Raw genomic sequence first — 16,088 nt, 5'->3', positions numbered from 1 at the left:
ACTACTCTAAGAACTGTTTTGCAGCTTTTTTTTTTTTTTTAAATTACTCAGTGTTAAGCAAATATTGATAATTTCACAGAAATTGGGTTGATGCAAAGGAACCTTAATTGAAGAGAATGAAATCTGAAAAGTACTTAACACATAAGGAATGGGACATCAGCCATCCTTCTAAAAAGCCTCTTCTGGTCTAGTGTTGCAACAGGTATTACAGCATTATAAAGACTTACAAGACCTAACGTACAAAACACAAATGTGACTAAGTCATCTGTCAAGAACTGAAATTACATTTAAAAAAAAAAAAAGTCTCTAAACCTACACCTTAATTGTGATGGAAAGCCAGGTAATAAATTTCAAGGTTTGAAGGCCATCTCATAACTAAGCATCTCCAGTGAGTTTTGAACCTAGCATGCTTTTCTTCCACTAGCTGAAGTGTGGTCATGTGGAAACTGAGCCCTTCTATGAAATTAATGTTTAGCTGGACTCTAAGGCAACCATTCAGCAACCTTTTAAAAACATATAGACTGTACCAGAGAATTTCCCTGGACCCACTAAAATGTTAATTATTTTTCTCACTATTAAATATTATTCCAGAAATTACCAGAACTGAGGAAAGAAAAAAAAAAAAAGAACATAAATAAGGCAGAAGGAAGAGAATGCAGAAGCCCAACAGCAATACATCTCATGTTTTCCAGGAAGGGTTGAAGTAACCTTATTGCAATGAGCCTCTAACATTAACCTCTGATATCCATGAATCTCTAGACCTAAAAATTATATTTAACTATTGTGACAAGATTAATTGATACATTAATGTTAAAATGCTTGATTACTGTACATGCACCGGTTTTGGTTGTTTCAACTATCTTGTCCCAGACCTCTGTATCCTAACAAATAAATAAAAGCACTTGTTTTGCAGAGACTATTTTCAGAACCTCCATGAACATGCACTGAACACAGCTCATTAAGCCATGTTTACCTAGGCAGAACTAAAGCAGCAGCAGGGTTCTGCAGCACAAGTGCTGTAACCTGGGGAGACACTCCCCAAGTGGAGCATACCATGGGAAATCAGTCCTGCAGCCTTTTAAAACATGCCTAGGGAGAAACTGTGGGCAGAATAGGGAAGGAAAGAGAATATTAAAACGTATGCTGAACTACAGAAGCTGTGTATGTCCAGAACATTAATTCCACCTTTGCAGTTGTTAGGGTTTTAATTTGTTTGCAAACTACACGTATGCTTAGCCCTCACAAAGATTTTAAAAGAAAAATGATGATGATGATAAAGTTTAAGAGCCTCTGCTCACCATGCTATATTTCTGCTGCAAAACAATGAAATTTAAGAACACATCTTCTAAGAGGCTAAAGCACAACAACATTGGAGCCCAATGGCTTTTTACTCCTCCATATTTATTTATTTATTTTAAAATAATACTTTGAATTAAAGAATGCCTCAACTGTAAAACCTACTTGGAGACTCTAAACAAACAGCAGCCTCCTAGTTAACCCAATACATATTCAGCAGCTGCCACTGAAGAAACTAAGAACAGTTCACAATTTAAACTAGCAAAGTTACATTCATAAGACATTTTTCCAATATGCCAGACTAGTATTTCTAGTTAAATCCCTTTGCTAAATGAAACAGAGAGCCACAGTAAATTAACAACACTAGACTAGCATTACTTGAGTAGGAGGGCTACACAATCTAATGGACATAACTCATAAAACTCTATGTTATCAAGATGTCTTCTGTTGTCTTAGTTCAAGATCCTATGAAAAAATGTTATAGAAACTATTAAGGTATTTGTTTAGGAAATCAGCAATGGCTAGCAGATAGCCCACATGAACACTTATTAAAAGAGAGATTATCCAAACTCAAGCACATTGTCAGAATAATTAATAGAGGTTGAGATATATGTGTGTGTATATATATATACACACACACACAGATAATAAAATATTTTTATTAGCTGCATTTCAGAGTTCTTTAATGATTGCTAAATTCCTGTAGCAATTTTATGTTCCATTTTTAAGTTGAGTCAAACTACAAATTTGTAGAGCTGGTCTGTGAAATTAAAATCTTTAGTTATTTAATAAATTCAATGTTCTAATGGTTAGGAACTACTGGAAGAGCCAGAAAAAGCCTCTCACTACCTGACTGCCTCCCCATTCTCATATTCCCAAATGTGAAGGCTACAGCCCACCACTTCAACCAATGGCTCAGACAGTCTTTTTAATTATTACAGATTTGAGGAATGCAGTACAGCGATTACAACAGCAGCTTGAGATCCAGGGGTCCAATTACTTGCTGTGCTGCAGACAGGCTGTCTGACTTCTGGTTTTACTTTTCTGTACCCTGTTTTCCCAGATGGAGTAATAATAGATGCAAACTTCAGAAAGATAATTGAGGATAAATATATTAAAGGGTGTGTGTTGCTCAACAGCTCCAGGAATAGCACTGACTAAGTACCTAAACCATAGGATTTTAAATGATTCCCCACCCTTATAGCTGTCTGCAGTGAAATGTTGCAGAGCACAATGAAATTAAGGTCTCCAGAAAAATTCCTTGATGCACTGGATATTGCAGCAGAAACTTGCAGTGAACTGAAGATGAGCGTTGAAAATGAGACTAGCTGTCCCAGAATAATTTTGTTACAAAGCTCAATTTGCACTTTGATTTTAGCAGTCAGGAAGGATGAATTCAGAGTGGTGGTATAAACACTGCAGTTGACTTTTTTTTTGCTAAGGTTATAAGCAGTGAAACAGGCCTGATTCAACAACCCACAGTACCAAATCCAGAGCCACACAAATGTGCAGGTACTTCAACGGCACTTAAGCATGTGCTTTAAAAGAATCAAGTATTTAAGTGCTTTGCAAAATCCCTGCTTTATATCAGAAATTATTGAGATGAATGGAGCAGCTGAGACCTCTTCACAGTTTTGATTCAGGCTGTCAAGACATTTTGAAGGTTCGCTTTACAAATGCAGTTCAGAAAAAGACAAAAAAACCCACCCCACCCCAGAAGGGATCAGATGATGGAGCAAAATTCAGCAAAAAATGGGTTAGTTTGTCTATGGTTGCACTCCTAAGAACTTGGGAATCAACAAGCCTTTTTTCCAATAAATTCATTTTTAAAAAAAAAAATCAAGCTCCTCTCCTACAGTCATAGGATATCACTTTGAGAAAGCAAAAACAGGCTTCTTCCCAGGAGCCTGGCAGCGTATTCACTCCTTCATCAGGCCTACTGACTAACGACACTTTAAACATGGAAAGGATAGCCTATCGCTTTTAAACAGCTCGGTCAGGAGAGGGCACACGGGGAGTCACGTTGCAGCAGCAGCAGGAGCCCCCGCTGCTGCCAGGGTTTCTGGAGGGGCTCCCGCAGCCCTGACCCTGCCATGAAGCTGGCATCCCCCATCCTGGGCAGGGGTGTTCCCTCCAGGCTGGCGCAGTCCGGCGGCCCCTCCTGCAGCACACGGCAGTGTCGCTCACTCTGGAAAATACTCGCTTTGGATAACGGCAGGGTTAGCAGCAGCCATGGCTTCAGGGCTAAATCCTGCGCAAATATACGAAATGGAAAAGCCTTTTCCCCTCTTGTTTTGTTAAGGTGTGTACTGCCAAACAGTCCTGACCTTACTTCCTTTTCTTAAGGGAAGTTGCAGACAACAGAAAGGGGTGTTGATTTTTTCAATATTAGGGGGAGAAGAGGGTGAGCGGAAGGGAACAGAGCCAAACCAGCTCAATCAAAACCTTCTGATGATTTTAGCAGCTTAAATGGTAGAATTTTGAAAAATACTGCAGAAAACCAATTCTGTAACAGCTGATGCAATAGCTCAAAGAGATGCAAAATCCACCACTGTACAAAAGCATGCAAACACCGAGTGACTGAGAAGTCCTAAGTCACATGAAATTGACAGGAACAGAAAGTCAACAGCCCAGCAGACCCAAGAAACAGTTCTTCCTGTGAGAATAAGATTTGACAGACCATGTTAGTGAACCAACAACCGAGGGGGGGGAAAAAAAACTGACGGTAAAGACTATTTGGATTTATTTTGGCTTTTAAGAGACTGCTAAAATGTAAATGCAAATTACTGTCATTGTTAATTGTGGCCCCAGAGGCACATAAGGAAGGGGAGGCTGTTCCTACGTATTCCCTCTGGGGTGTGGAAAGGGGTATTCAGACACCTCATCTCAGTGTCCCTCCACTCCTCATATTTCACATGGGATTCTCCACAGTCCGGGAATCTGTGACTCACCCAGACCATGCAATAGCACCTCATGTCAACGAGGATCTTTGGGACGATACGTAATATATATCAAGGGGGAATATAATATTTCCACTGTCTGCTTAAATGAGGTGTGGAAATGTCAGAGAGATTTTCATATTTATGCAGAGAGCTTTTTGGAGAGGCGGCAAGGCAGGCTGCGCACATTTGTGCCCATGCGAGGAGACGCAGAAGTCTGAATGCCTCCAACTCGGCGGCAAAGCATTTCACATGAAAGACCAAAAGTCTGAGCAGTGCTGGCTTCATCGCAGCTTCCACCCAACCCTGGGGAAGCACGCTGCAAAGAAACGCCCGTCTCGCTCTGACACATGGCTCTCCCCTGAGAGGGGACAGTACGAGCGTGAATGACAGCAACCCAAGAGTGATGGTGCTCGGAGAAAAAAGTATGTCTGCGCTGCAGACTGACACGTACAGGAGAGAGCCGAGACAGCTCAGGTGCCAGAGTAAGCCTAGCCCAGTGGCAAGGGACCCTGTGGAGGTGAGCATGCCCTGAGAAGCAGGGTAGTTCAACACAACACTGGTCTGCTGCAACACATCCGATACAGGTGCTCAACACATCTCTGCTACCTTTTGCAGAAAACGGTGCACAGCTTACATAAGGTTGCAGGAAAACATTTCTGTTTAAGTTACAGGTGACTCATGTTTTTGAAGCTTGCTTCACAAAGCTACCAGTAAGGAGGGGAAAAATTAAAAAAACAAACTAAACGAAACGAAAACAAAACAACAACAAAATAGAAAAAACCCAACCACAAACAAACAAAGACCCCCAAAACCAAACACACACACACAAACACACCCCCAAACTACAAAAAAAGTCCCTCGCCCAACACCACCCCAAAACCAAGGAAACCCCCAGAACGGCTGAAGCAAGCATATGGGGAGGGGGAAATGGTGGACAGACACAAGTGCCATAAAAGCCAAGTTTGTGAAAGCCTTAGTAGCTACTCTAAAGATTTACAAGTACACTCAAGCACTGTACTCAGCTTAACCCAAATCTGGCCTGACTGTCAAAACCTCCTGCTAAGAAGTTCTGCGAAATTCAGAGACGGATCACACGTGCGGCTGTTTTTCATGCTTCTGGCACTCTTCAAACAATAGCTAACGTCAGCCTACCTTATTAGTATTTCTTATTGTAACAAGAATTGAGCATCACAGAAATTAGCACTCTCAGATGTGGAAAACCACGCCCTGTTCATGTAACTTATAATTTACCCCTGTAACTGAGTGGTTCACAGAAATTTCACTAAATTCCTTAGTACAGACCCATGCACATATATTTGTTCTTATAAATACTACTGGAGGAACATTTCTATTTTGCTCTGTAGTAGTACTGTAAAGGGCATCTTCGAGTTCATTTCTGACACTCAGAAATGAACTTAGAAACACACTCTCTGCCAACTCTTTGCTAGTTCTAGTATGAAGATGATTGGACATTCAACCTACAAATGCTTCCTGTGAAGGAATCAAGTATTTGACATCTAAAACTGCCCCAAGAGTCACTGCCCAATGATATTCTGCTACTGAAGACAAAAAGGGCAGAAACGAAATGATAAAGCAGAAGAGTTACACTCTGCCCCATCCCCAGTAAGAACATGAATCTAGAAACAGCACACACCAATAGATCTCAACTAACTCAGGTAGTGTGCTGATCAAAGCTCAGAAGTACAGTAAGCAGAAAGGCTTTTGGTTAAGTGAGTAGTTTTATTCAAGACACCAAGAGCAAAGAGGTAGAAAAATATATACCAAGACCTGTTTTCAGGATGGAGGGGTGGGTAATATACCAGTAGGTACAGACAGAGGATACATCTTTCCAGTCTTTGTAAACCACTTGCCTATAAATAAGCTATTAAAAGGAAACTAACAACCAGATTCCTATTCCCTCCAACACCTACAAAAACAAATCACCTATTATGCATTTAACTCTGTGTCAACTCCCCAGGAATGAAACTTGATTAATATACAATGAAGAAATCAATGTCCTCTTCTGGACAATCATGCTTTTGTGTTACAATCAATGCATGCAGATAATGCATTTCCACACAACTCTGACCTTCTCGTTGTTGAAGAGATCTAAAGATACAGGCATTTATTGAGAGCACTACAATAAAACTGTGTATTTCTTGGATTTGCTGGAATAACTGTATGTTAGGTGATTTGTCATATGGTAAGTCACTTTGTTATTTTAACCAAGAATTGGTTTCATGGAGGCCAAACTGCAACAAAGCACTGAAAGGTAATGTACAGCTTTTATTGACAGTAGTTGTGTTCCACTTGAGACCAAGCATCTCATTGTTAGGTATGAATAAAAGCCACTTTCTAGGCTTTTCTACAGAACGCGTTTCAGCCAACAGAGCACAAATACGCAGTAATTCCATAGCAAGGTACTGTACTTCACCACAGTCACATAGTATTCAATTATACGTAAACCCCCATAAATCCATGTTAAAGACCCACATGATTTGGTTTTTTTTTTTTTTAAGTGAGTGGAAGGACAATATAGTTTCTATCATAATGGGAGAATTCAGCTTATTGTAGATGATGTTTGTAAAGGCTGCGGCCACAGAAAAGGCTCACGTAATACCAGTTAAGCGGGAAAGGAAAAGTTAGCAAGAAGGTCTCTACCAGTTCAACTACAATAAAAAAAACGGATTTTTTTTCTCTCCAAAGCAGAAAAAAAACAAGCAGAATTAAAGATTAAACATAAGAACCAACTTTAGCAAAACCTGGGGAGAAGAGGCTAACAACGTCCTGTAAAGAATGTCACAGGAAGTCCTCATTTTACCACTATGCCAGAGTTAATCTGAAAACATTCATAACATAAATCCCTAATGAAAAAACTGAAAGCCTTTTAAGTCATATGGATGTATACAGAGATGATTGTTTAGTTAATAATACCCTCAAACATTAAGAATTGGGCTACAACTCAACCTTAGCCATGAGTCAAATCAGAACAATTAAAATACTGACTTAGCTCAAAACCAATGAAAACTCTATTCTCTGCCAAAAAGCCATGGTAGGAACAGCAGCTAGCTGGCATGGGGAAGTGTTTAATTACTCCTCAATATAAGGGCATAAAATTTGAGAAATTACTTCAAAGTGTATGTTGGTAAAAATGACAAGCATTTTAAGAACAACAATAATTTGCCTTCACAAAGTTGTGGAAAAGAACTCTTACTAAGACGTTTTATATCTGCCTTTCACAACTGCTGCATGAAGGAAATAATTGCAAAATAGCAAAAAATGACTACTTAATGTTACATTTAAAAGCTGTATAAAATAAAACAACACAGATGTGATTGATTTTTTAAGAAAGTGTGTGATTTTCTACATATAACAACATTACCCCCAAAATAAAAGACCTATTAAAAATAAATCTATTACTCCTTACTTGCACATAAGTATTAGCTAATTTGGGACCATCTTTCACAGTGCCTGTCAAACCAACAACCTCACTAAGCCTTTATAAAGCCATATGCCCAAAGTGTCAGTTACACCGGCCAACTTCACTGCCATGTTAGCATATGTCTAAAATTAAGTCTGTGCTCAAGAGCCCCGCTAAATGCAAGTGGCACCAGCGCATCAGAGCCTAACTGGCTGCTACTGAGCTCCATCTCGACCTCTAGAAAAAAACGCCATCTCAGTCACCATGAAGAACACCACTAGTAGTAAGTAAAATAAACTAGTCCAGAAGCTGCACATTTAAATATATACGAAAACATGGTTCCACAAGTATTTTTGTCTCATCTAAGAGTAAAGCTGCTGCCAAAATGTGCAGCCTTGTCTTGGTCTACAGATCTGCAGCCACTTGCACTTGACACCTCCCTGGCGTTGACCCAAGTATTCCTATAGAAAGCTCCTACAAGGCAAGTCAGACTAAGGACCTTGTTGCTGTCCATAGAAATCCCAAAGATACTGCCGAGGAGTTGTTTCACAGTTCTCTGTGTAGGAACGTGTGACCAAGAGTGGCATGAGGAAGGACAAAGAGCAGGGACTACTCCTTTCAGTACCGAATTACACTTACGCCAAATGAAAGCCTTGCCACTGGTGAGATTCTCCAAGAGGAAACCCCACCTCCAGGCGGAATCTCTGTGCTGAATTTAGAAGCCTTCATTGGTGAGATAATGACTTTTTAAGAAGCATCTCCTAAGCAGAATTTTAGAAATTGTCAATGTATTCAAGCCCACTGAAATCTGAAAAGATGACAGGAAAGAGAATAATTTATCAATTATTTTAATTTTTATATTTTACTGAGGCAACCTATGATGCTGGAGTATAAATTAAACTGAATTTAGTTTGTCCATCCCTAAAATAGATTTGACATACAAACACAAACACAAGGTCAAGGTCACAGATCAGCAAGAAAGATTACAAAGAGAACTGATGTAAGAGCTGACATTTGATCAAAGCTCCTGGATATATTTTTTAGTACACTTACCAGAAATACTACTACATTTTCTTCACATTGGTACATTACATGTTTTAAGTATTCCCTACCTTTAGGAGCAGCTGCCCTGTGTTTGTTTATTTTGACAAGAGATGTTAGGCAACATATCAAGTAAACTAAGGAAGAAATATTAAGTTAAATGAAAAGGAAGTGGAAGACACTTTTTGCCATCCTTTTCACTCTATTCAGCTATGTGCTGATACATATTAAATCACAAATCCAAAAGGAGAACCCACTCAAATATAGGACATGACAGTAAGACCACTGCTAGAGAATCAGGACCTCAGTTTATAACTTCATGCAGTCCAAGTTACTTATCTTAATATAGCAATTATATATTTGGATGTGTACTTCCGAACACAACACTCGCTTATCTGTCCTAATTATCTGTGTGCACAGCATGTATTTCTCAATTAAAAAAAAAAAACTCTTAACACAAGGTCTGTGCAGAACATAATCAAACTAACCTCTTCTGTAATCAGGACAACATTTACCTCCTAGAAAGCTTCTTTAATGCTGAACGCAGGTTAAACACGGAGGCAACAGTTGAAAGACTCATTAAAACTCAGCTGCTGAAAATAGTTACCAATGAAAGTAATTTACTGATCTATCCATCCACCCACCAATACATTCTCAAAGCTTTAAACACATGCTGAAGAATATTTAGCTTACAGGTCATGTCCAGCAGATGTGCCTTCTGACGCTTAAGCAAGAGGAAGAAAAGGTGTCTTGGGTGACACAACGTCATATGATGTTCACAGCTATACCACTGCCACAAAGTTTAGATGCTCACTGTAATAAGTAGTAATTTAAAGAATAGTGTGGCTCGTACTCTTACTTCTGAACCCCCACTTTCAACACCAGCACAGCTCTGATGTTAGTCTAGACATGACTGGGAGTAGTTTATATTTAGACAGAGAGCTATGTCTATAAATAGGACCATTTGTGCTGGTATAAAGCTTTTATTGGAACTCATTTGGGGTGACCTGTGAAACTCACTTGTATGTGGGCATCTCAGACATTGCCAGTTAAACCTTCATGCCATCACACACACCCTTCTGCATCTCATTTCAGCTATGCTTCAACATTTGTTTACTGATTTTCCTCCATTTAACTTTAGTATAGGTATTACATTTACAGCACTCTACCTGTGTGATTGGTTTGGCTCAACTAATGAAGAGGCCTTAAATGAAAAAGACAAAAAAAAAAAGGCAAGTTTTAAAAAGTTGTCTCCTTATTTAAAACATCCGTCACAAGAATTAGATTGTCACCCTTTTAAGCTATAGTATCGCCTGAGCTACTAAAGCAAAATACAAATCACTCCTGAAGCCTGGGATGCAAGCTTCTCAGCACCAATGGTATAAGCGTTTTTAGCCCTGATAGTGATTCTTCAGATCTTAAAACAGCCACTGGTTTAAGATCAAATTAAGTTAAGTTGTAGACCTTGGGGCAATACAATTCTGCTCCTCCTTAGTCCCTCTTGTTCTAAATCCTTTCAACAAAATGGGAGAAAATGGAAGGTTTGGGATTTTTTTTTTCCCCCAAGTGGAACTTCCATCCTTCCTATTTTGTGAAAGGCTGATAAAGCCTCTCGCTGCATTGAAGTGTTAGGAAGGAAAAACAAAATAATCAAGTGGTGATTATGAATCAAGATTAAAAAAAAAATACAACAGAGATTCATTCGACATCCAAACAAATCAGCACCTTACTCTGAGAACCAATCACACATGAAAATATGTATATAAGACATTTCACAACCAAAAACATTCTAGGAAATGTATTAGCTTATCAGCAGTACAGCTACCCAACACTTCAAACTAAGGCAAGTATATTTGGAGTCCAACAGCTTATTTAAGTTTATTGACGCATGAAAATTCAAATGCACGAAAAAGCTTTTACTGTAATTGAGCTATATTACAGTTAGTAACTGTTCATGCAGTATCATGTTAGGTCTTCTCATGCTTACACTGGAAAGAAAAAAAAAAAAAACCCACCAACTTTTTTTAATTGTTATAACCAAACCTTTAATACAAGAAGTCAGCAGCAGGTTTTTTTTGTGGTGGTTTGGTTTTCTTTTTTTTTGGTGCAGGGAGCAGGGGGTTTCTGCTAGTTCTGAATTTTGGATCGAATCCCCTGCTTTTCAAGCAACAGGGATGCGGCAGGCTACTATCAGCAGGCAGTGGTGGGTTTAGTCTCTTTCTTACTGTGACACCATGGAGAAAATGTCTGAAACCTAATTCTATTCCATTCCTCTTTGGAGGGCTTGAACAGGCAAAGCCAAAGCTTTCTGCACACAGAGCCTAACATAAACCATTTCAAGTGTGCTGTCTTTTAAAAAAGGGTAACGACAAACTGCAATGAATGACTAGCCAATATAGCAACAAAAATGAATATGACAGCTAGCACAAAGAAGAGAGTACTTCTGGTCAATTTAGTATTCAAGTAGTCCACAACAGTGGATTATCTTGAAGCACTGGCTGGCTGCCAATGCCCAACTCTGCAAAGGCACTATTTTATTTATTTCTTTATAAAAAGAAAAAAACATTACTACGTGTGGTAATATTTACATGTGTGAAATGTCAAATCAGGTTTTTAAAAATGTTAAAATATAATATTGGTGAATAGTTTAATAGTAAGTCCTTTAACTTCATACATTCTTTTTATTTATTTGTTTGTACTAATGTAAGTAGATCCATGGATCTTAATAGGAGAACAAAATAATGGCAGGATTATGCACACATGCAGATTTGTGCATGAGAGGCATCTAATTGATGCAACACAGATTAAGGCTGCAGAATTAGGCACATGATAGATGGACATCTACCGTACTGAAAAACAGTAATACATCATGACTATTAAAAACAAAGTGGTTCATATTCAAAATGTGAATATTCTTCCTAACGTAATTAGCTATAATTCAGGACACAGTATAGGATTTATTTTTTCTAAACAAGATGTGCAAGATCAGTTATTCAAGCTTTCCCATTCCTCAAGTTGTTCAACATGCACCAACCATAGCAGGTGATCTGGTTTCCCACACGCTGGAAGCCTGATACCGATTTATCATCTAACAAAATTGGCTGGTGGTAACAATGCGAGGCAGTGGGGGGTAGGTGGTGAATTTCCCTCTGTAAATCTTGTCTCAGCTTTTGGGGGGGGGGGGGGAACCCACAGAAACATTGCAAAAGTTGTAGTTACAGTTTTAATCTGTTCACTTAACGTCTACTGCTAAAGTATTGAGAGGGGGAAATTGTCATAAAAAGACCTACAAGTCGTGAATCTAGCAAATTAACACATGAAACTCCACCAAAGTAGCTTAAACTACATATCACATAGTATAAAGTCATTATCTAATAGTTATTATCCATAACCACAACTCTATCGATTCAGCTGATCAGGCTAGGTATTATTTCTAGCTTAATCTGCCACGGTAGAGATCTGATCATGGCTGACAGGTCACAACCCATGTCCTTTGTATTATATAAGGCTATCTTTCCTTCATGTATCTGGAAGAGTCATTTCCCAGCTCAATACACCATCAGTAACTCACTCCAGCGTTTTCTGAATCAATATATAGTAAGGCATTGTCAATGACCTGAAGATAAGCTTCACTGACTGCCTGCATTCCTACTGAACTATACATTTTGTTTCTTCTCTTTTTTAAAGTCTTTATAAGAATCCTGTCACAAAGCTAAAGAAGGTTTTCGTTCAACCCTTGTTGCTAAATTTCATCAGTAAACGATACCGAAAGAACTTCACTGAAGACTAGGTTAATGTGATTTCATTCAACAGCAGGTCAGGCTCATACGTACCTGCTGAATCTTACAGAACCAACCACAAGATGACTCACAAATACAAAATTAATGCAGAAGTGAATCACACAGGACAGGGAGGTACCAGCCAAACAGGGCAACGAAAAAAGACCAGAGGGGAAAAAAAAACCCAAAACAAAACAAAACCCAACCCCACACTTCACAAAGAGACTTTATACTCTAAAAGCATACAATTTAAAATCCATTTGTTGAGAAAAGGCCAGAAGTTTGGTGGGTGATCACGTCTCCAGCTTCCCAGGAAACTTTTAGCAGATTGTTAGCTTTGCACCCTAGCTGGCAATCTCAGGAGAAAGAGATCAAAGACGCTCCAACCTACAATTCTTAGAGGGTTAAGGACCAAAGCTAGTGTGAATTAGATATCTTTACCACTCCATGCCTGGGGTGAGAAAAAATACAGGTTAAACTTCTTCCCAAGTTCAGGGTCAGAAAAGCATACCTTTCAAGTGTCAATGCTGGATCTTTGTCAATCTGCTTTTCACTTCACCCTGCCAAAAATAAATACATTACAATCAGGATGCAGAAACTTCTGGTGGAAAACAATTTTATTTCTTCTGTAAGAGGGAAGTAATTCCATTAATTCAGTATTAGATCATGAAATGGACCCTGTCTAACTTCTTAACAAGGTATCAACAGACTAAAATAAGAGTTTTCCCCCTGAAGTTGGTTATACTAGTGGTTAGTTCATGACAGTACCAGTGCTTGATCAGTGAAACTGAGCTAAGCAAGCTGGTAAATGTAGCATGCCAGGAGAGAGGGAATAGGTCTCCTTGCCCGATAAATACTATCCACTTTGCCAAAAAAAGTTGTCATCAGGAGATTATCTTGATTCTGACACTCCCGCTATCCATTTACCTATGATGGCTTAAAAACAAACCAAAACAAACACTACCACATAACACACCCTCAACATTGCATTCTGCTTTTCTAAAACCTGACTTGCCTTCTCCACTATTATCCTAAAATTACTCTCATTTAGCCTTTTCTCAGCTCCCTACTTCTACAACCCACACTTCTGTAACATTACTGGCATCCAATGACCCTTCCACACTACACAAAACACAGCTGTTACTGTAATCCTTCCCCTCAAGACACTCTGACCATATAACCCTTTACTTCAGGTGTTAAACTGTTCTTATCTTGCTCTAAATTAAGGTTAAAATTTCTCATCTGAGTTCTACAGACATTAATAACTCTTTCATTTCTACCCACATAACCTAACCACTTATTATATCCTTCTTCCTTACTCTGTTGTTTCCACAACACTCATTTTTACTGTAATACTCAGGCACCTCTCTCACAGGAAATTCCATTATGCTTCTGCACTGCTCCCCAGGCGAAGATCATCTATACTCCGGAGGCTCTTTCTTCCTCTCCTCCAACAGTAAATCACCATAGCAAGAATTAATCCAAATCCACCAAAATACCTCCTGCAAACCACAAGCCAAAACACAAATGATGTATGTTGCTTGCATTTCCTCACAGATTCACACCACACTGTTTGTTCCCATTCCCTCATCATAGTCTATAGGAAGTTTAAAATATCCATACCTGTGAGATACTGAGTACATACATAATACTAGTTTAGCTGGATAATTAAATGAAGCTCTAGAGCAACACTGACCTCCAGGATAAGTACGTGCTCCCTTCCTCTTAAAAAAGAAAAAATCCTTTTATTGCTTTTGCAGTACAACAATACTGTACTGTAGTAATACATTTTTCACCCAGTAACTTTCTTTTACTACATATGATTCGAGGGGAAGGAAAGAGTGATACACACTAAAAGATCAACAGAACACAGAGATTAATGATATGGAGAAAAGGGTACAGAAGGGCTAAAATAGAATGTAGAAGGGCTAAAATACAGCATCAAAGGGCTCCCCTTCTCTTGAGCTGCTGCTATTAAAAAAAATCTAGTGAAAGCTCTTTCCCTTCCCTGGACAGTACAATGACAATATCCGTGGCCCACTGCAATTTGTTTTCACTTCAGACAGTGCAGATGGATGAAAGACCAGAAAGACCAGCAAAGGAAAGGTAATGCTGCTCCTGGGAAAACTTATCTTCATAATGACATTTATTTACTTTTAATCATGACAGTAAATGGTGCCAAGGACTATATGAACCGGGAAACTTTTGAGGAGGAAGGTGAAGCCAGAGAAAGTACCTGTCCCAGGGACTGGTTAAACATAAACCCAGACCTCTTTCAATGAAAGAAAGGGCGCTTTCTATACCTCAGCTGCCTTAATGAAATAACCTTCTGAGACCAAACAGCAGACTTAATTCTGCAAGTTTTCCACTTTTTTGAACATAAAGTCTCCTCCTACTCCTCAAATGAGAGGAAATGGATTTACTGGGTGTAAGTCTGATTTCAGTTAGAAAGTTAACTCATCTTCCTTCCAAAGCTCCTTTGGTATCTCTCTACCAAATCATGCAACCCAGAGCTTGCTTGCAGCACTTCTGAAGGTGAACAGTTTGGCTCACCAAGAATAACCTACTGGGATGCAAATTCCACTTGCCTTCTTTATATTCTGCCAGGTTTATGAGAGCAAGTCTGTCTGCGCTTGACATTTGCTGGGAAACACTGCATGGCATAATTACTATTGTAAAACATTATATATTCTCCTAAATTCAGACTACAACCCCAAAGTGCTTACAAACGAAGACAAGATACAGGGATAACTAAGCAGAAAGGAAGGGTTGTAGAGAAAAAGGAGGTTTCAGGAAGAAGAGTGTCAATCGCAGGTGAAGACAGCGAGGCTGTCCAAGCTGCCTGGGACACTGTCTCACAAACAAGAAGTCCTGAAGAGTAAGAAAAAGCAGAGCAGAAACAAGATTATGTAGGATAGCGCACACTCTGAAAGGACACATCAACCTGTTTCATTAAACTACAAAGCCAGAGGTGAAATTCTAGGTACAGCAGTTTCTAAAACATCTGCTATATTTCTCCAACATTGTATGAAGTATTTCCACTGAACTGCAATAAACATTATGTTACAATGTATACAGATAGGAAGACAAAGTCTTCAGGGGTTAGATTATTTTTATTGCGATCTTGACCACTGGAACAAGAGGGAGGACTGGAAGATCTAAAACATCTTGACTCCATAATCTGTTGTTGAGAAAGGGGCAGGAGGGAGGGAAGGAGGAAAATCAGTACGCTACTCCCCATCTATCACCATTCAGACCAAAAGCTCCACTTATACTGGGGGATACTGTACTGGGGGTGGGGGAGGGTGGGATGGGGGGGGAGGGAAGAGTCCAAAATTAAAATTAACAGACTGAACTATTCTTGTCATTCACTTCTACATATGAAACGCAAAGTGTGCACTGAATGTGAATTATTTTTGTCAGCTGCCTGATAAGACATGAATGACTCTGAAGAACATGGAATAACAACAGCCTCCTTTTTGCTAATACATCTGAACATAACATTACTGAAAGCACCTTTCTTGACTTTTCCATGAATTTTTGTATTCACCTTTAACTACCTTTAAAGCAAATGGGTATCTTCCAAGAGCAAGCATGATCCATGTTTCT

The 16,088-nt window shown here is 39.1% G+C and overlaps 2 protein-coding genes across 4 annotated transcripts in view; both read right to left on the bottom strand.

The window, feature by feature from the left end:
• Positions 1-16,088, bottom strand: part of NRIP1 (nuclear receptor interacting protein 1) — a 74,066-nt gene that overhangs the window by 11,297 nt on the left and 46,681 nt on the right. The window contains exon 2 of one of the 3 annotated variants that reach the window (XM_075101830.1): positions 12,991-13,039. The exons of 1 other annotated variant lie outside the window; for it this stretch is intronic. The gene's annotated coding sequence lies outside the window, so the exon portion shown is untranslated. Of the gene's footprint in view, positions 1-12,920; positions 12,952-12,990; positions 13,040-16,088 lie in introns of those variants that run through there. One more of the 3 variants, XM_075101858.1, reaches the window with a different exon arrangement.
• SAMSN1 (SAM domain, SH3 domain and nuclear localization signals 1) overlaps positions 1-16,088 on the bottom strand; it is a 277,097-nt gene that overhangs the window by 214,372 nt on the left and 46,637 nt on the right. Inside the window, exon 2 of the mRNA XM_075101871.1 lies at positions 12,991-13,039. The gene's annotated coding sequence lies outside the window, so the exon portion shown is untranslated. The remainder of the gene's footprint in view (positions 1-12,990; positions 13,040-16,088) is intronic.

Source organism: Phalacrocorax aristotelis, chromosome 1, assembly GCF_949628215.1.
Source record: "Phalacrocorax aristotelis chromosome 1, bGulAri2.1, whole genome shotgun sequence".
NCBI lineage: Eukaryota > Metazoa > Chordata > Aves > Suliformes > Phalacrocoracidae > Phalacrocorax > Phalacrocorax aristotelis.
Note: the sequence above shows the minus strand (reverse complement) of the source record. Positions and strands in the feature narration are given on the sequence as shown.